Raw genomic sequence first — 22,380 nt, forward strand, 5'->3', positions numbered from 1 at the left:
CTATTTTTTCCTATGGTAGCTCCGGCCCTGGGTGTTGTCTTTGATGTAGGATTTCACCCTTGACCATGGTTACAGCAGCATCATGTGCAGAGCCGGGACAAGGTCCTCCAGCACCCAAGGCTGAGACACCAAAGTGCGCCCCTCCATCCCTGCCACCCCAGTTGTCACACACTGATTGCTATTAGACTAAGAGGCGCCACAGGGCCCACAACCTCCCTAACTTCTTAATATCTAGTTATATGGCTTGCAGTCACTGCCATGTATCCCCTTTTCTTATTTCTTTCTGCTTCAAACACAATTAGGAATGACAGCTGAATGAATTCTGCGCCCCCTCCTACACTGCGCCCTGAGGCTGGAGCCTCTCCAGCCTATGCCTCGGCCCGGCCCTGATCATGTGACCCACCGCCGTCAGTATGTGCCAGTGTTTCACCTAAATCAACTGTGGCCAGGGAGATCGAACCTGCTGATTTCGGCACAGTGCTGCGTCGAGAGTTTCAGGCACTGATTTGGGCACGCGGAGTTTCAGCTGGGTGCCACACAAAAGAGTAATTTGGTTACCAGCAATATGGTGCCCAAATTACATGTCCCCCAGATCGCTACAACTCAGATGGGGAATAATAATCAGTGCGGGCCTAGAGATTGTGCAGGAGCAGGATGAGGTAGCTGTACATATTTTTCTCACAAGGTTTTGAAACTTACTGTAAAGCAAATCTGGGACTTGTAATGCAAGAAAAAGTTAGACACTTACCTCAGAAGGGTGAAGCCTCTGGATTCTTCGATCCTCCTCGACCTCTCCGATGCTGGGTGGGAGTCGACCCTCTTCCTCTTTGTGGCCACGCTCCTTTCTGCACAGGTGCACTGTGAACAGCTGCTCATGGAGGGAGGAAAAGCCGTGCACAAGTGGATCCATACTACAGGTGTGGCCCGTCTGGTGTCTGGGCAGTGTGCCCGCTTGTTCATGTGGATGGGAGTGTGGCCATGCTAACCTATTTGTCAAGCCCTTGTCAAACAGATTCAAAGGATCGTAGCGCTGGAATGACAAGCTTGAGGGAAGTGGGAAAGTCTCTGGATAATCCAGAGGCTTCCTTCTTCTAAGGTAAGCATCTAATGTTTTCTCAAAAAATGCCTTCAGGTACACTTTAACCTCCCTGGCGGTGCATTTCTGTCTGGATTTATGGGTCTAAAAGTGGTACATTTTTTTCAAGAATTTTAGGCCTCCAATTCAGATTAAGTCATAACTCACCAAAATATATCAGAATAAGGGTCTTGTAGGCATCCCGTGTATAATAAAAGACTAGAGGAAAACAAAATTGTTGAAGTAATTAAATTTATGAATAAACGTAAAAAATTGTGAAACTGTACAAATTAGGCATCAGACTATACAGTATGTACATATGTATATACCTAATACACCTCCCGCTTGTGGAATATTTTGAAACAGGGAATGGCACAGAGGGCAACACCACGATTGGGGCAGTAAAAGTGTGATACCTTTCAGACTTTTTTCCCCTTTGCTATCAGTCTTAGGCGGCAGGCTGAGAGTAGTCAAAATCCAGGCAGAGGTCAGTGCAGGCGGCAGGCAGAGAGTAGTCAATATCCAGTATGACCATATTGACATTCAGTGCTTTCAAATGAGCTTATCTGCCATCTCTGTCATGGCAGTCATGTGACACAGGGGAGAGATCAAATTTCCAATTGTGATTAGAGACAAATGAGGAGGAATTAGACAGGCTAAACTCAACATACATACAGGCTGCATTTCTCTTTGTTTATCTTCTGTCCTGTGCAAGATATTAGGTCCAGAAGGGGGATTAAACAGGCTAAACTCTATACATACATATATACATACATACAGGGCGCAGTTCTCTGTTTTCCTCTGCCCTGTGCAATTGCTCGGGGTCCAGATGAGGGGGAACTAGACAGGCTAAATTCTATACATACATATAGGGCGCAATTCTCTGTTTTCCCCTGCTCTGTGCAAGAGATCGTGTCCACTTTAAAATAAAGCGCCGCCCCCGATGATGTCACGCAACTCCGTACCACCGCTGATTGGCCACCAGGATCTACGAAGAAGAGAGAAAATGGGGATCCCGGTGGCCACCAAGAGAAGCCTGGTGTCCCGCTAGACAGCGCCGATCGCGCACAGGACCAAGGTAAGGCTGCAACCCATTGATTTTAGCCACCCTGAGCTAAGCTCGGGGTTACCACCAGGAAGGTTAAGTTTCTTCTTCGGGCATGATATAAAACTGGATCAGAACAGCACCTAAATAAATCTGTGAAATGTAATTTGTTGAAATACTTGCACTGTAAAGAATTTTCTTTTTTTTTTCTCTAGGATTATTATGCTCTTTTTGGAATGCACAGATACGCTTTAAGTTCAAAAGTTTTCAGTTCTCATCAAGAGCAGAAAGTAATAGGCAGAGGATGTCCAGAGGAGCCATCCATTCTGTCTAATTTAAAGTTTACGCTCATGTCGGTGTTCATTAAAGTCAAACTATTTCATTGTCTTTTTCTTTCCTTTGAGGTGTGTTGAGTGTGTTTTGCATTATTTATAAACCACATTAATTTAAATTCTCATTTGGCTCCCAGCCTGGCATTGCTCCAGCGCGCAGCCTGTTCACTGCCAGACGGGTGCTAGTTAACTACTTGTTTGTGCTCAAACTAACAGAGAAATAGCAAGTGCTCAGACAAAATACAGAACTACTGCGCCTGTGCAGTTCGCCACGGCCCACATGACCATGATTGACAGCAGCGCTTTCACGCAGCAAGGCCGACCCCACGATTGGCCTGAATACCGAGCGGCGAGAGCGGGACAGCAGCGGGGAGCGGAGGTGGCGGAGTGGGCAGTCAGCTGCTAGGGGCTGGAGAAAGCCCCAGGTGAGTAAAGCTTATTTTTAGTTTTTTCCCTGACAACTCCTTTAAAGACACACACTGTGCAACTTTACAACCATTACAATCATAGGACTCTATTCACAAAGCATTACCGCATTCGGTAATGCTGAAAACAGCTGATTTTACCGATCATCTTCCCACATTCCAATTCACTAACCCATAACCGCACAGAAAATAAACATTACCGACTAGTGAGGTCAATTATCAACTTAATTGCCTCAAGAAATGTCAAGAAACTGCAATTAACAAAGATTTCCGCATTAAGTTTACCGCCCGGCAAAAAGTGTTCAGTAATCAGTTTCTCCACCTCACAGCAGCCGATAACTGGCTCTCCCCATGCTGTCTCTGTGTGGTGGATTTGACGGAAAGCCTTTGGGGAGAGCCAGGCAGCCAATAGAGAGAGCCACACAGCCCTGCTTCTCACTCTGATTTGAAGCGAAGGGTATTCGGGTGGGATTTTCAGTGTAGCAAAGAAGAGGGGGGAAATTTTCAAAAGGCATCCCTGCATCTCTTTAGATGTGCTTATTTGTATTGTAACATGCAGAAGAGCTTCCCCTGGTGGCTGCAGCACATCTAAAGGGATAACAGGGTTGCACTGTAGGGAAAACCTCAGAGTAGAGATGGCCCGAACCTCCGATTTTCGGTTCGCGAACCGCAATAGACTTCAATGGGGAGGCGAACTTTGAAAACTAGAAACATTTATGCTGGCCAGAAAAGTGATGGAAAAGATGTTTCAAGGGGTCTAACACCTGGAGGGGGGCATGACAGAGTGGAATAGATGCCAAAAGTTCCGGGGAAAAATCTGGATTGGACGCAAAGCAGCGTTTTAAGGGCAGAAATCACGTTAAATGCTAAATTGCAGGCCTAAAGTGCTTTAAATCATCTTGCATGTGTATGCATCAATCAGGGAGTGTAATTAGAGTACTGCTTCACACTGATACACCAAACTCAATGTGTAACGCACCGCAAACAGCTGTTTGCGTAGTGACGGCAATGCTGGACTGGTGCGCACCATGGCGAGAGTGCAGGCCGTGTCGGTTTTCAAGCCCATATGGTCGCCGGGCTGTGGTAGCTCAATGATAGAAAAACAGTGACTGTCCAACTGATCAAATTTGGTCTGACCACAATGAAGCAACTACCTTATTATCTTTGATGTGCTGCCCCTCCCCCCCCCCCGAGACACTCATATAGCCGGCGGTCATTGCTTCATTGTGATACGCAAGCCCCTTCACCGCAGCAAGGTAATGATCACGAAGGGGAATTGGCACATGTACATGCCTTTTGTTTTGTTGTTGCAGATGCAGTGCAACCAGAAAAATTAGGCAGGCATATACACGCACCAGAAAAATTAGGCCTTAAAAATTCAGGAATCCACCTGGAGTCCTGGACCCCTGGTGGCGGAGAAGGCAAGCGGCCTGTGGGCAGAGTTGCTGTGTGGGGAGCAACTTAGTCATGGGGCAGGCAGTCACACGGCGTGCAGGCAGAGATGCTGTGTGTGGGGACTGACTTAGTCTTGGAGTGGGCAGTAGCCCTCCGGGATCCATGCCTCATTCATTTTGATAAATGTCAGGTACTGAAAACTTTTGTGATTTAGGCGACTTCTTTTCTCAGGGACAATGCCTCCAGCTGTGCTGAAGGTCCTTTCTGATAGGACGCTTGAGGCAGGGCAAGACAGAAGTTGGATGGCAAATTGGGACAGCTCTGGCCACAGGTCAAGCCTGCACACCCAGTAGTCCATCACTGCTCATACTGTCGATGGTTCTTTCTCTACCATTGTTAAAGAAACTGTACGACCGGGGAGTCAGGGTTCGATTCCGGTCCAGAGTTGGAGCCTGAGAAACGCTACCACCACACATCCAAGGAAGGCAGCAGGCATGGTATGCAAGTCCTGAGGTAGTGACAAAAAATAACAATACAGTAATAGAAGGACTTTCGAGGCCCTGTTGTATATGACACTAATAGACTTTACTACCTTTAACGAGAATCTGTTATGGAGGGCAAGTCTGCCATCCATTCAAGTGGTAGGTATGCACTGACTGCCAGGTATGATGCAATGTGCAGTCACAGATACAGTGAAAGGTATGCAGTGACTGGTATTACAATACAATGTACAGCTGTCACACAGGTGCAGTTAACAGGTATGCTCGGAGTAGTATATTACGCAGCGTGAATTCACACAGGTACTGTGAACAATTATGCAATGGCTGGTATTACAAATGTGCACCTGTCACACACAGACAGGTACTGGACAGGCACAGTGACACTGCGTGCGTTCACGTAGGTAGGTGGGTGCACTGTGAACAACAGGTAGGTATATGTAGTGATGGGTATTACAATGTGCACCTGTGTCACACACACAGGTAGTCACTGAATGTGCTGGGCCTAAGTGGCACACACAGTAGGAATTACCAAGGCTGTCTATGCAACACAAGTGTCAGTGGGACACACACACACACACAAAAAATAGATCATAAGAACAAGATTAGCTCTCAAAAGAGCTGTTGAGGGGTGCTTTTTTAGCAATAAGAATCAGCAAGGAACAAGCTAAGAAGCCTACAAGAGTCTAACTAACCTTTCCCTATGACAGTCTGCAGCAGCTTTCCCTTCTCTAATTAATGTAGGCACACGAGTGAGTCCAAAGCCTGACACTGCCTGCCTTTTATAAGAGGGGGGGTGGCTCCAGGAGGGAGTGTAGCCTGATTGGCTACAATGTGCCTGCTGACTGTGATGTAGAGGGTTAAAGTTGACCCTCATGATGCACTATGGAGTTCGTGGTTCTCCGCGATCGCAAACCCCAGAAGTTTTGCCTTATGAGGAAAAAGTTTAGTGAATTTTTTTTTAAAAAGTGTAAAATACCAGATGAGGTATTTTACCAAAGACAGTTATTTTAACGACCTGCCCTTTGTGAATAGAGCGCTTAGCGGGAGATAGAACATATACTCTTACCACCAATACAATAAAGTCATTAGTACATTGTGAGTTACGCTCATAGGGCAGATCACCTGCTCCAGACTCTGCTTATTGCCTTTGGGTTCCTCATGTACCCTGTTCTCTCTACATCTTTAATATTTTTCTGGAACCTCAGTTGAATATTCTCCAGGAAGTGCCAGTGGCTGTGCACAAGCACTTTTGAACCGGGCAAAGAGATAGTGCTATCTAGTACACTCACTTACTCATAAAATTGTGTTCAAGTGTACCTGAAAGGAAAAAGTCCCTCTGGATCCTAAAGAGGCTTCCACCGACCTCCTCACCAGACGGGATCCAGAGCTGGGACCGTCGATGTTTCCGTCAAAACAAGGGCGTGTCAGCGGTGCACGCAGGCACAGTAGTGGCTTTCTGATGGGCTCCAGCAGAAATTGCCTAGCCCATTCGGGTCCACTCTACTGCACAGGCACAGATGGTTCATTCCTGCGGAATAGAGCAGACCCGATCAGGCTCGGCTATTTCCGCTGGAGCCTGAGCGGGAAGCTGCTAGTACGCCTGTGCGTGCCTCTGAATGTAAATACTATGGTCAGTGTTGCTGCGGGGGAGCCAGAGCTGGAACAAGCTGGTTGAGGAGGATGGAGGTAACCTCATTAGGATAGAGAGGTTTCCCCCTCTCAAGGTAAGAAATAGTGCCCCTACAGGGTGTCATTTGCAGTAACTCACCCATTCATATAGGGCCAGCAAATCACTAGAGGTCTGAAGCTCTGCCCTCACTATCGGCAAGATGGCCATGGCTATTTGTATTGTAAGGTGTTCCAAAGCTCTGTGGCTGAAGAGCTTCAGAACACTTTGGATAAAAATGGCCATGGCCTTGCCATCATCTTCTTGTCATCGTCTTCTTGTCATCGTCTTGCCGATGGTGGGGGGGGGGGGGGGGTTTCTGACCTCTAAAGATTTACGGGCACCAGGCAAGTTACTGCCGCTGACACCCACCAATGTGTAAAGATGGGAGATAGAGCTTTACATTAAATATTTAATACATTATAAAACAGGTGCTCTTTAAAAGCTTATAAAAATAATTGCCTCATCTGGTCCTCGAATCTCTACCTGGAGTAATGATTAATTTTTTACTTTTCCATCCAAACCCGCGGATGCCAAAAAAAAAAAAAAAAAGAAAAGAAGAAAATAACTAACTGTATTCTGTTTTATTTTTAAAGAAAAAAAATATTCAACATTTCCAATAGTTTGAAACAACTGTCAGAAGGATTAGGCGGTCTGAGCGGAGTCTCCTAACTACCTCCTGGAAATGTAGTCAAGATAGTGACAAGCGGAGGAGCTGAGCAGTTAAACTGATAAGCTGATTGTCTTGCACTCCAGTAAATGCATTTCCTACCGAAACAATTGGAAACTTCACAACACTTCAAGACAAGAGACCGACGACGAAGCAGCGATTTACCTAATGGGATTTGGTTGGCTAAGGAGAAGACAGTTGAACTCGTCGCATTAAAAAACAACCGGAAAGGCAGGGGGGAGGGAAAAAATAAAACGCGCAGACAGTCTGCGGAGGTGGAATAAAAGTTCAGTATGAAAAATTCATTAAAAAAAGGAGTATTCTTCTCGCGGAAAGGCCAGAGTTCCTCGTTTCTCCTTTAGTGAAAACCCAACGTTAAACTTAAAGTCGGCTCTTGGAAGTGTTCCTGCTCCTTCTACACCGCCCGATAGCTTCTGGAACTTGTGTTTTATATTTCAACAGTTAGCGCCAGTCTAAAAATGTTTTTTTCACGGCCTTTCTGAGTGATGTATGCAAGCTGGAGCTCTCCAGATGTGATCTAAATAATTCATTTTATCATTAAACTAAAATCACAATTCACCTGAATCAATGGGGAACAGGTCGGCACGAAGGTACGAGATCAGAGGGCGTTTTTTTCTGAATGACATTATTAGTGATGTATTTTATATTGTTAATGCATCTATCCATCGATCTGTACATATCAAATAGCAGAAGTCTCCTTGGGGAGCGTGGGGAAAGCAGAATAGACTTATTCACGGGAAGAATAACATACGTGTATTATGCTAACGTGGGTGCATCTGACGCCTCTTCTGTGCATTAATCGACCCCAACTTGGTCATGTCATATGCACGATTTTATGTATGGATGGATGCAACCCATAGGGATGAGCACCAATTTCGCATAATCGTAATTTTGCATCACAATTCACAATTACGATGCAAAATCAATAATGCGATTTTTTTTATGTACATTTTTAATCCAATTCAAAAATGGAAACAAAATTGCATAAACATTGCACATGTTCGCATTTGTGTTTTTCAAAAATGTTAAACAATGGAGGAGAAGCTAGATAGTATAGCTGTATTTTCTATTTATAATGCTGTGGTTGCAATATTATAATTATTATTATTATTTATTGTATTTATAAAGCGCCAACATATTACGCAGCACTGGACAATAAATAGGGATACATACAGTACATTGTAACAAGGGGTGACAGACAGAGAGGTAGCAAACGGTTATACACCATAGCACAAGGTTATACATGCAATCAAGATATAAAATGCGTTTTACAGAGACCCAGCAAATCAAGTGCGAGTTACTCCATGAGAAGGGTGTCATTGCTGGGGTAGTAAAATTAGGGAAGGCACACTAAGGGGGGGGGGGGGGGGGCTGCCAAAGGCTGACAATCTTAAGGCTGGGAGAGGTGTGGTAGATGTGGGGTAGGCCATTTTAAAGAAATGTGTTTTGAGGGCTTGCTTGAAGATGTTGAACGAAGGAGCAAGTCTTAGGGGGGGGGGGGTGGAAGGAAGTTCCATAGGGTGGGGGCAGCTCTTGAGAAGTCTTGTAGGCAAGCAAGGGGTTGAGAAATGTGTGGGGAGGTCAGGCGGAGATCATTGAAGGACCAGAGGGGGCGGGCAAGTATATATATCTGTTGACGAGCTCAGAAATGTAGGTTGGGCAGGTCGTGTGCACAGATTTGTAAGTAAGGCACAGAACCTTAAAGGGACTCCGAGCACCTCTCATGGGCATGCCTTTAAGCCAGACGGCTTCCAACAAAGTCGTGCTATGACCCTTCTGGAGGAGCCTCTAGCAATGGCCATGCGTGTCCCTTCCTCTTTCTGCTTCATGCAGTGATGCACTTCTCTAACAGAGAAGACAGGGGTGATCCAGAAGTTATAACATAGCCAAGATGGCAGCTGCAATTTTTAAATTGAAATCGAATGAAAACTATTGTGTGTAGATTAGAATGGCGATTCAGGCATTAAATGAAGGAGGAGAGCACCAGCTACAGAAAGGTATGCATCTTTAAGTACTTTGCAGTACTGGTCGGAGTCTCTCTAAAGGCATACCCAGATGTGCTCAGAGTCCCTTTAAAACTGATCCTGAAGCAGATAAAGAGCCAGTGTAGGGCTTTGTAGAGGGGAGAAGTGGAAGCAGAGCGGTGGGAAGAATGGATGAGTCTAGCTCAGGCTTGGGCAAACTTAGCCCTCCAGCTGTTAAGGAGCTACAAGTCCCACAATGCATTTGCCTTTATGAGTCATGACTGTGACTGTAAGACTCCTGCAATGCATTGTGGGACTTGTAGTTCCTTAAAGAGAATCTGTATTGTTAAAATCGCACAAAAGTAAACATACCAGTGTGTTAGGGGACATCTCCTATTACCCTCTGTCACAATTTCGCCGCTCCTCGCCGCATTAAAAGTAGTCAAAAACAGTTTTAAAAAGTTTGTTTATAAACAAACAAAATGGCCACCAAAACAGGAAGTAGATTGATGTACAGTATGTCCACACATAGAAAATACATCCATACACAAGCAGGCTGTATACAACTTTCCTTTTGAATCTCAAAAGATCATTTGTGTGTCTACCTTCTGTCCCCTTCTTTTCTCATGCACTGAACATTACAGGCTTCCTGCAGACAGCTCTGCCTGTGCCTGTGTTTGTAATTCCTCAGTATGTGTCAGCCAGCTACTTTCACAGCCTAACAGAGGAGGATTTTTATCCAGCTCTCTTCTATCACTGATAAGATAGCAGAGAAGCTGCTGGCTTATGTAAATAAAACACACACTGGAGTGTGCATAGAGGAACAGTTCAACACTGAAGAACTTGGCAGCCTTCCAGACACAGGCGGACAAGTCTGACAGGGGAAAGATACATTGATTTATTACAGAGACAGTGATAGCAGAAAGTGCTGCAGTGAGCCAGAACAGATTAGAATAGGTTTAGGAACTTGTAGGATGGTAGAAAAAACGTTGTAATTTTTGTTACAGAGTCACTTTAACAGCTGGAGGGCCAAGTTTGCCCATGCCTGGTCTAGCTGCTGCATTCATGACTGATTGAAGGGGTGTAATGCGTTTCAAGGGGAGGCCAGATAGTAGGGCATTGCAGTAGTCAAGGCGGGAGATGATGAGGGCATAGATGAGAAGCTTGGTAGTGTCTGGGGTCCGAAAGGCCAAAGCTTTTTTTATTTTTAGTTTATTCATTAAAGTAAACCAAAGGCAAAAAAAATAAAGATACCAACCTAAGGGGCCCAGGTGCTCCTGAAGACCATAGCCATTACAAGGGTCCTCTTGCAAATCCTGACCGCATTGCTCTCCATGCACAAGAATGGCCGTACTGCGTCTGTGCAAGTACAGCCACGCCTGCAGCCTCTTGAAAGTGGAAGGTTTAGCTGCAAATTTTAAGGGGGTGGGGTTACAGAAAAGACCCCATAATTGATTATTTTGCAGATATAAATACGTAAATGGGTATTGATTTTTCCTGCTGTGTGTAGTTAAAGTGGACCTAAACTCAGAACGTCCTATCTGCTCTAAAAGATATGCAGCAGCGTAATAAAGAAAACATTTCTTTGTTACAGGTGATACAAATCATGCAACAAATCTGCAGTGTGTCTACTTCCTGCTTTCATGGAAGCAGCCAAAGGGTTAACCTCCTGTGTTTACCAATTAGCTGCTTTAGTGAGGCAGCCAGATGACACAGCTTAGAAATCAAATTACAGCTGTGGGGAAACTAGACAGGCTAAACTCTCTAAATACATACAGGGTGCATTCCTCTATGTATTTCTTCTGTCCTGTGCAATAGATCAGATCCACTAAGCTTTAAGCTCTCTGATTAATAAAAACACAAAAAAACTTGGTAATTCACCTCTTTCTGGTAACAGCCCTGCATCTCTCTTTCTTTCTGATCACCTTTAAAACATCAAATGAGTTTCTTCGCCACAGGGCCACATTTTATATTTATCTGCCTTCCAATCTGACCATCCTTTGAAGTACTTACCGTAGTATATCAGTCACAGAATGTTCCTCCTTTACTTGCACTCATATTCTCGTTGCCTTGACCTAAGCTGCTCTCTGAACGGTTAAAACATACTTAAACTTTTCAGCCAGTTGGAGCTCTACACATACAGCTTGGTAAAAACTTATCCAGGCTGGAAGCATTATTCCACAATGAATTCAATGAATGTATCTCCTAATTTGTACATGTTTTTGGAATTCATTTTGAACATCCCTTTTTTTCCCATTTGCCTACAATCCATGCTAACCTAAAAATAGCATGTTCTGTCTCTAAACAGTATGGCCAGTTTTTGTATATTTGTGTATTTTTGGTCTCTTAGGGTAGAATCACACTTGAGTCCTCGAAAAAGAGAGGCTTTTTTCCATGGACAATTCTGTGACGTATCGGCAACTTGGCCGACAGCCAGCTGACAGCAGCTAACTGTTGGCAGTTGCTAATCGCAAATGGTGTGAGAAAAAAAAGCAACCAGGCTGGTATTGATTTTGCTGTAGTGGGAAGATGCGGTTTCACACTCGTTTTTGTATTGCGAAAAACGCATGTAAATCTTGGCAGGTATGCGCATAAAATCTATGGGTGACACTTTCTTTTGGAGGCCATTTCACAGATACCCTTTTAGACTGTCTAAAGTTTGTGAGCTGGCCAGCTGGCTAGAGAGTGATGAAACCGGTAGGGGGGAGCCTAGGGAACAGCATGGAGGAGGAATTAAGAGTCATAGCCGCAGCCCTGGACCGGGGGATTGGTTCTATACTTGTGATATGCCTATGGTTTTCTATTTCATGTACGCGCATTACTTTTGGTTTTTAACATTAAAGGCGTAACCCCCCACTTTCTGCACAGGTAAACTGAGAACCAATGTAATTCAACTGGCTATTGCACGATTAAATGTGCTTTTCTCATGCAAATAAAATTGCAGCAATGTAGCACTTTTCACTATCAATTACATTAGCTTCTGTGATAAAATGTGCATGTTTTCACACATACAGACACACATGGGGCTTGATTCACTAAACTGTAATAACTCAAATATCACACATTATCAAAGAAATCACACCTTATCAAAGTTAGACCACCTTATGAAAATATATCACACCTTATCAAAGATATCACACCTTATCAAAGTTAACACGCCTTATCAGAGTAGCATAGTGAGCGCTATGAACCTGCAGGGGCTCAGGACAGGACGAGTGCCATTGCCAATTAGCAGGCATAAGTTCGTAGTGCTCCTTATGCTACTTTGATAAGGTGTGTTAACTTTGATAAGGTGTGATATCTTTCATAAAGTGTGATATCTTTTCATAAGGTGTGATCTTTGATAAGGTGTGATATTTTAGTTATCAAGGTTTAGTGAATCAAGCCCATGGTGTGAAGAAAACGCATGCAAAAAAATGACAGACAAGTGTGCTCCCAGCCTCAGCTTCTTACTACACTCATTCTGTCCATCTCTGATGGAGCAGAACTGGCTCTGCAGACTACACCAGCACCACTACAGTACAGAGAACTTGGAGAGGGGTAGAGAGGTTGGGGGATGGATGCTGTACAGAAGAGCCTGCAGCTCACTAAATAGGGACTGTTTACAAATCTTTGTCTGCAAAACTTTGTATTATTCCTTATCAGTGGCTGAGTGGTCATTAAAACAACTGTGCAGAGAGCAGAATGTTTTTGAATGTCCCTTAAGTTATCAGTCTCTAAGGACGGGGCCCTCTGTGGCTTCAGCCCCCCCCCCACTGCAGCTGCATCCCCTGCAGGGTCTATAGTTACGCCCCTACACTTTACACATTGGAAGCAGTTTATGCTTGCTTTGAGGTCAGCGGATACTGTGGAAAGTCTCCCTGATTTGCTAGCAGCTCCTGTATTGATGATTGCACATTGAATTTGAAGATTACATACCAGCAGTGCATTATAGAATATCCACTCCAAGTTGTATATATGGTGAGCAGGAAGGAATACAAGGAGGGGGGGGGGATGAGTGGATGGAGTGTTGAGGAGGTGGTGGTCCCTGCCACTATACCCGTGCAATGTCTGCAAGCTTGTATGTATTTATCACACCAGTGGCATGCAAAGTTTTTAAACAATCTGCACTATCACTCTGTTTTTATGTGTTTATCCTCAGGTGTATCTCATGCCAGTGGAACTCTTTGGATCAAAGGATAATTGCTATACGTATGAATTGAGCACTACTATTTTGTGCATGTGTTGTGACTGTGGATGGTAACTACTCATAGAGCACACCACCTCATCTGATTTTTATGACAGTTTAGCACTATGATACTGGGGATTTGACTGTTATCTATCTGTAGTGGTGATTTCTATCTTCTTATCCGTTTAAGCTCATGAATTCTATCCTTGGGGTATACTCACTTAAACTGTGGTAAGCAGAATAGCAATTAGAATAACGTTGGGCCCGGCATGCCATAATACCATAGCAACATGCATGTTATCTTGGTTGTAGCAATGATCGTAATCTAGTAATTTCTATTATGTGAAATTTCATGTAAATTATTGCAATTATGGCCATACGTAATTATGATTTGGTCATTCAACTGATTTATTTGTAATCCATTCATCATTTTGTATCATTTTCACATAATTTTAGTGTAATTTTGTGCTGACTTTAGCCGTTAATAGCAAAGCCCCCTCACATGATATGCTATCATAACCAAAATCGTGACAGTTAATAATGGCGCACAGCGCCAGGGGAATAAAAAGGGCGCCCCATAGACTTACATTATATAACGCTATTTAGCGTTATAAGTGTTAAAAAATGGCGCAGGCAGTGTGCCTTACACTTATAACGCTAAATAGCGTTATAATTGTTCAAGAATGCAGCGGGGGTCGGGGGAGGAGAGAGTCAGCGGACACTGGAGGGCATAGGCAGCGGGGAGGATGTGTGCAGAAGCATACGTTACCTTGTCCCGGCCGCCGATCGCTCCTTCCCTCCGCTCCTGCACTTCTTCCATTCGTTTACTGTAGTCCTGCAGCCGGCCAATCACCATGTGGCTTCAGTCTCCGCATGCTGATTGGCCGGCTGCGGGACTACAGCAAACGAATGGAAGGAGCGGAGGGAAGGAGCGATCACTGGCCCAGGATAAGGTAACGTATGCTTCTGCATACATCCGCTGCCTATGCCCTCTAGTCTCCCGCTGCCTCTCTCCCCCAGCCCTGCATGTTTATCATGGCGCACCGCTCTGCAATCAATGTAGCATAAAACGAAATTTACCGTTTTATTGTATTTACATTAAAACGGTAAATAGCGTTTTATGATACATTTATCGGCAGAACGGTGCGCCATTTTTCTCCCTGCGCCATTTTCGGATGGACCCAACCAAAATTGCTACGCATGTTAAGTACAGGGTTGGAAACAAGACAAAACGAATTTCTAAAAGACTTTGCAGATGTTGATCTGGCTGGGATTCAAACCAGGAACCCAGTGTTGCAAGGCTAGAGCATTAACTACTACTCCACCATGCCGACTATGATTCATGCACTACATGATGCATACATAGACATATGACTATGGGAGGGATTAGATTGTGAGCTCCTCTGAGGGACAGATAGGATACAAGACAATATATACAATATATAATATGTACAGTGCTGTGGAAGATGTCAGCGATATATAAATACTAAATACCTTAATAATAAAATGTAAAGTTTCCAAGTATCATTGGATATTCAAGTAGAGATGGGGCAAACCCCAAATTTTCGCAAATATGAAACCTAAAAAGTGATTATTTCTAACCTCTCGAATGTTAAGGCTTTTGAATCCTTTTATATATTAGAAATTCCTCGATCTGAGTTAGAAACCTGTGTTAGATCACCCATCTATATAGTGCCCTGTTAAATAGGTACTAGTGCCCCTGGCTAGAGGCCTGCGCAGGTAAAATTTTTCAGAACCACACCTGACCCGCACCCCCGCTACCCACACCCGACCTGCAATCCGCAAGCATCTTTTGCAGAACTCATGTACTTCTGAAGTTTGCTGGAGGAGTACTGAAGATGCAGCCAATTGTAGAACTTCAATGGGGGATGGTGGAGAAACCACAGGAGAAGACCAAGAACGCTCTATGGTATGCAAAGCCTTCCCTTACTTAGGTAAGTATCTAATCTGAAGTGAGTTTACTCACTCTGGGTTTTCTTTAAAGCAAACTCAAGATTTTGTTTTTCCTTTTGTGATCTTCCATGAATGTGGAATATGAGTAGAGTGCTTCCACTAGAGAGATCCCCCCATCTTTTCTCCATGGTGCCATGTGGCTTTAGTACAAAAAGTGGTAGTCCTATGGACTACAAAAAAAAAATGCTGTCTCTTTCAGTCTAGGAGAGATTTCTCCAGTTCCTGTTTGGACAGGATGTGATGAAATGGAAAAGGGCATCAATAAAGAGAAGAAAATGTAGTTACCTGTATATTTAAAATGGTTTTATAGGAATCATCTAGCATTTTATCCTGTCCCTCGATCTACTTACTTGGGACTTTCTCCAGCCCTTTGCAGTTGACATGTCCCACACCGCAGCTCTGTCGGTGCAGAGGCCGACCTCGAGGTCAATCAAGTCCACGTTGTCCGGACTAAACTACCCAGGTGCAGAACTACTGCACTTGCGCAGTACATTCCAGCCACGTGGACTTGATTGACAGAGGCACTCGTGCAGGCGCAGTAGAGGACGACCTGGCGAGACACCGTGCGGGGGAGCAGAGCTCTGACGTGGGACATGTCAGCTGCAAGAGACTAGAGGAAGCCCCAGGTAAGTAGAAAGGGGGTAAGATAAATGACTTGATGATTCTTTTAAAGCGGAATATAACCCTGCATTTCACCTTTGCTCTAAAACATTATTTACAGCATATTATATGCAACCTTTTTTTTTTTTTACCAGACCAGCATTGGAAGGGTTACACACACAGCTTTAAAGTTCCTGGAGAGAACTGCTGCCGCATCCGAAGCTTACATAGATACATTTAACCTCCTTGCCGGTTATCCCGAGCTCAGCTCGGGGTAACCTGCGCAGGAGGATTTCTCAGGCCCCGCTGGGCCGATTTGCATAATTTTTTTTGTTACATGCAGCTAGCACTTTGCTGGCTGCTTGTAACATCCGATCGCCGCTGCTCGCCGCCGATCCGCCGCCAACCGCCGTGCCGCGCCGCCCCCCCCCCCCCCCCCACCACCACCACCACTCCAGGTCCCTTGCGCAGCCTGGCCAATCAGTGCCAGGCATCGCTGAGGGGTGGCATCGCTGAGGGGTCGCCATGGCGACCGGGGAAGCTCAGCAGGAAATCCCGTTCTGATCCGAAGGCGATCGGAGTGGGTGGGGGGATGCCGCTGCTGAGCGGCTATCATGTAGCGAGCCCTGGGCTCGCTACATGATTTAAAAAAAAAAAAAAAAGTGCGGCGCTGCCCCCTTGCAGGCGGGAATTAGACCGGCAAGGGGGTTAAGCAAAACAAAATGTAACAACTGTGGAATGTGACTCACTCTCTCTGACTGTGCAGGAGCTGGAGGACAGCCAAAGAGTGTGTAACATTCCTCCCTTGCTACATTTTGTTTACTGAAATGTATTTATCTAAACTTCAGCAGTTCTCGCCATGAACTTTAAAGCTCTGTGTGCAACCCTTCCAATGCTGGTCTAGTAAAAAAAAAAAAATGCTGGTTGCATAGAATATGCTTTAAATAATTTTTTAGAGCAAAGTTGAAATGCAGGGTTATATTCCGCTTTAAGGGTGCTTAGGGGCAGAAAACTCCAAAATAGTTGGAGGTGTCAATTGCATTTAGTTTCTTAAAGTAATGGTTTTATATGAATGTTTCCTTGAGCATAACTGCACTTATCATGTAATCACTAAACTAAACAATAATTTAAGAGAGTATTTTCTTGCAGGAGAGATTGAGTTATCTTGTATTATGTCCCCAGTGTTTAGACTGAGATCTCTGTGTATTTCCATTCCTGCAGCTCAGCTTATTCGGCCATTAGTGATAATTCGAGGTAGCAGATGTCTGATCCAGCCCCCCTGCCCGTGTGAAAAAGAAAAAATAATAATTAATATTACTCATTTTAAGTTTTCTGAGGTCGTATAAATATTTAAATGCGCCTGAGCAACTGGAAGGATTAAATACATTTTGTGCTTTTTATTTTATTACACATCCAGCTGTGGGTTTACAAGGTTTTATAGCAGAGTTTGCATAATTAAAGGCTACAAGTATGTACAATACACTTTACGCATCCACCTTCTGTGTGGCAGCTCTACCAAAATAGGATATAGTACATTCAGAAGAGCTTAAAGATCTTCAGCCATCTGGCCCTGCTGGCACTGGTGACTTTGTTTGTAAAAGTTATCTTTTGCTTCATCTCACCACTGGAGGTCACTGCTTGCTATACATGTGACAGGCTATCTGTTGCACTGATTATCTCCCTGATATCAAACAGCAACCTCTAGGGGTGGGAGGTAGAAGGAACGGCCTCACTGACAATTTTTGCAGCCGTAAGTAATTCATAATGATGTTACATTTCATCTGTCAATGCCCCTGTTATGTGACAGTTTTTATAAGACTAAAGCCTTCCTCCACTGGATAGTGTACTGGTTACAGCCTCTCACATAGGAGACCAGGGTTCGAATCTTGGCTCTCCCTATTCAGTAAGCCAGTATCCTATTTAGTAAGGAGTACTTGGTCAAGTGTCCCTACAGTGTTACTGCCTAATGAGTGCTCCCCTAGTGGCTACCCCACAAGCACTTTGCGTCCGACAGGAGAAAAGTGCATACAAATGTGTTATTTTTCTTTCCCTCCTCTAAATGTAATTGTTAAATTTTTTATTAGTAGCAGGAGACAAGGGTTCCAATCTCAGCTCTTCCTGTTCCTTGAGGGCCTAAGCCCAGAAATGTAGTTATGTCCACTTTTCAGCATCTATAATATTCATGTGTAACTGAAAAGCGAACACAACTGTGTCAGTGGGCTCAAGCCCGAAGGCAATATCCTATTCAGTGAGGAGACCTTGGGCAAGACTAACACCGCTACTGCCAATAAAGTGCGCCCTAGTGGCCGCAGCTTTGGTGCTTTGAGTCCGCCAGGAGAAAAGCGCAATATAAATGATCTTTGTCTTGTCTTGCTGTGACTCCTTGCCGTACAATGAGAAGTAGATTTACACTTGCCCACTATGAGATCCTACATTCCAAACTCCTCCCCCTTGATTGACCTTTGGTGGATGGTTGAGTGACAGCTCAGCCACACCTCCTCCTTGGCCATTCTTCCCCTCCCAGAATGCATTTTTGCTGAGCAGAACACATAGTAGCACCAGTCATGTGATCAGGAAATAAATGTACTTAAGGGCATTAGGCTACATCTCGGCTCTGCCTGTTCAGTAAGCCAACACCTATTCAGTAAACGTTCTTTGGGCAAGACTCCCTAGCACTATTACTGCCTACTGAGTGCGCTCTAGTGGCTGCCTTGCAAGTGCTTTGAGTCCGACAGGAGAAAAGCGCTATACAAAAAAGGAATTATTATTATTATTATTACATGGAAGGAGGGAGGGAAGTTGTAAAGAGCTGTGTAGACATACAAAAGGGGAGTTGGAGTTCTTAGTAGAACCAATGTGGAGCAGGGCAGCAATAGAGGATCTGGGAGCTGATGGGGCTAGCGGCTGGTGTACAATAATGGGGCTTCTGTACAAAAAAAAATCAATGGAAGGTGTTGCAAATTGTAATGCCCAATTTCAGCACCAAAATTAAGTGGAACTCAGTACTGTTGTTTTCTTCCTGTGTTGGATACAACAGAGAAGAAATAAAATGCTTGTTAGGTGTTTATTTGTCTCTTTCAAAAGAAAGCAATGAAGTACTTCATTTTGCATTCCCTTTAGGTTTCCATTATGCCATATTGCACACCTAATATTAGCAGCAAGCCAGGCCTGGATTTACATCACAGAAGCCTATAGGCACAGGTGTCCTGGCATCCTAGACTTCGCCCTCCATGAACTTACAAACCCCACCAAACTGCACTGCAAGTGTGCTGGCAGGCCCAGCTAACTTCTCCCTTACTTCCCTTGCAGTCAGAGGTAGCCACAGGTGTCCCTTAGCATTAGCCAGATGTACCCTCAGTATTAAGTAGCTAGAGTTGCCCCCCAAGTATTAGGTAGCTAGAAAAACCTCTGTATTTAAAGTAGCTAGAGGAGCCCCCGATTGAAGGGATATCTCGTCAGTGGAATGCCAAGAGCATGGTAAGTAACCTCTCATTTACACTCTGCTCTGAACTCTGCATAGGGAAGGAGGGAGACACTTGGGGAGGGGAGTGAGCTGCCTTTCCATCATCAGGCACCTCTAGGCATGCGCCTATAGTGCCTTATGGTAAATTTGGCACTGCGGCGCACCATATTAACCAGCCTTCATATGACCTTGTGCCACGTTGCGGCGGCGTCATATGCATAGCCCTGCCACCCCCAGCTAGTAGGGATGGTCGGAAATGCCCATTTCCAATTTCCGATTTCCACCAATGCCAATATCCGTTTTTCCAATTTTCGATTTTCCCGATTTTCCGATTTTGTTTTTTAGATTTCCGATTTTGAGGAGTATTTTACTAGTTTTTTTTTGTTTTTGTTTTTTTTTTTTGCATCAGAGAATTAAAATAATGGAAAAAAAAATCAGAAAAACGGAATTCAGAAGACCAGAAATCTGAGAACTGGAAAGTCCTGGGATTGGTCCAAAATTACAGCGTTAATTCGATTTTTGCAGAAAAATTCTGCATTCTTTGATTGGTCCAATGCTTTTTCGAGTTCTGTGATTGGACTAATTTTACCAAGTTGCAGTAAATCCGATTTCTGTGGAATTCCGATTTCCAATCGGGGATTTGAATTCTGCAGAATCCGAAGGAGCACCTTTACCGTCTAGTGATGTACTCTCTTGCTGGGCACTGGGCAGGAAGTACGTCACTGAGATTCCTGTTACATAGTTATTTGGGTTCAAAAAAGACATAAGCCCGTCAAGTTCAACCAGAAAAATACACATAATATCACCCTTCAGTAAGGACCTGAAGAGTCACACCTAGATCCCAACCCATATTACATAAATAACAACCCATAAGGTTGTTCCATGCATGTGCGCCGTACCTCGCTGCCTGCATTGCCCATTGACTTGCATTACTGCATAATTCGTGTCCATCACATGACTTGCATGGCCCTTGCGACGGGGAAGGGTCAGGGAAGAGTAACACGGTGCAACGCAACGTGCTGGTGTGCAAGGGACCTTAGTCTTAAACCAGTGAAATGTGAATTGCTGCTACGTGTTCTTCTACTTTTTCTCTGTCCACACTCTGCACTATTTTGGCCTTTTTTGAGCTAATTCACTGCCCGGAATAAAAACTTCACTTAGCCCCATCCTGGTCAGAGCCGGACAACTCTTATTCAACAGGTCAACAAGCGACTTTCACAGAGTTGAAGGAAGTGTTATTGGAAGAATGTCGGACAACTATATATATATATATATATATATATATATATATATATATATATATATATATATATTTTTTATTTTTTTTTTACTGCATTCTACCATTGCGGGTAAATAAGCGGATGTGCTATAAAAGACTGCAGGCTTTAACGAGTTCTACAACCAAAATAGAACAGAGACAAAGGAGCTCAGCACTATATAAATGAGGACATATCTTTATGCAAGGGGAAAATTAATTACAATGCTTTGATAAATTACTCTCTTTGGGAATTTAGCAGAAAAGCTACTTGTTGGCTGGAAATAGTGTGTTTTATCATAATGCAGGCACCGAGCCACACAATAATTCCAGTTTTAAATAGTAAGTTACAGGAGAATGTTGTAGAGAGAGGAAACTTTATAATGAGCGGCGCATGGAGTCTATCAGCACAACAGTAATGAGGCACAATTGTCTGCTGAGGATGTTTGATCCTTACTGACTGCAACATTGGCCCTATAATCCTGTTCTCAAGCCCTGGGAGGGAACCAGGTCACCAAGTGGTTAAAAAAAATGGTGGGGAGCCATTGAACTTTCAGTCCTTAACTACTTGCCAACCGCTCAACGCATAAGAAGTTGGCACTGTTTGTTTGAGACTGCTGGTTAGTTGAGTTCCGGGTAACCAGGGCTGCCTGGTAGAGATGGCCCGAACATCAGATTTTGTGTTTGCAAACCGCAAACGCGAAGTTGCGCAAAAGTTTGCGTTCGCACAAACTGGGCGAACCGCCATAGACTTTAATGGGCAGATGAATTTGAAAACATACAGGGACTATTTCTGGCCACAAAAGTGATGGAAAAGTTGTTTCAAGGGGTCTAACACCTGGAGGGGGGCATGGTGGAGTGGGATACATGCCAAAAGTCCCTGGGAAATTTACGTATTTGACGCAGAGTAGGGTTATAATCCCTAAAGGGCTGAAATCACATTGCATTCCTAAATTGGTGGCATAAAGTGCTTTAAAACATCTTGCGTGTGTATACATCAATCAGATAGTGTAAGTAGTGTACTGCTTCACACTGACAGACCAAACTCACTGTTTAACGCACCACAAACCGCTGTTTGTGTAGTGATGGCCGTGTTGTTGTGCATGTTGTCGAGAGTGCAGGTGATGGCAGTTTTCCAGCCCATATGGTTGAGCTGAGGTAGCTCAATGGCAGAACAACAGTGACTGTCCAGCTGATTGAATTTGGTCTGTCCACAATGAAGCAACAACCTTATTATCTTGGGTGTGCCCCCAACACACTCATATAGGTCATTGCTTCATTGTGATACGCAAGCCCCTTCACCGCGGCAAGGTAACAAGGTAAGAACTGTGGCCTATATCTGCAGTGTGTAACTAACTCAGATAGATATCAATTACAGATACAGTTGGAAGCTAAGCACAGCTTATGATAGACCGTGTGCTGGCTTGCTTGCAATAAAGATAGAAGTGCATAGTAGAACTACACAGCCCAGCAATGCTTGGGGCCTATATCTGTAGTGTGTAACTTACAAAGACAGATATCTATTACAGATACAGTAGCCAGCTATGCACAGCTTATGATAGACAGTGTGCTGGGTTGCTTGCAATATAGATAGAAGCGTATAGTAGAACTACATAGTATGGCAATGACTGTGGCGGGCCTGTATGCAGTGTGACCAGTGTCTCACACACACACAAAAAAAACAAAACACAAATAGAACAATATGAGACCTCAAAAGGGCTTTTGATTTGGGGTGCTTTCAGCAATCAGTACACATAAGCGCCTAGCTAACTGTCCCTGTCTCTGCAGCAATGTCTCTCCCTTCCACTCCCTACAGCAACAGCACCA

The sequence above is a fragment of the Hyperolius riggenbachi genome, chromosome 7, assembly GCF_040937935.1.
Source record: "Hyperolius riggenbachi isolate aHypRig1 chromosome 7, aHypRig1.pri, whole genome shotgun sequence".
NCBI classification, from domain to species: Eukaryota; Metazoa; Chordata; class Amphibia; order Anura; family Hyperoliidae; genus Hyperolius; species Hyperolius riggenbachi.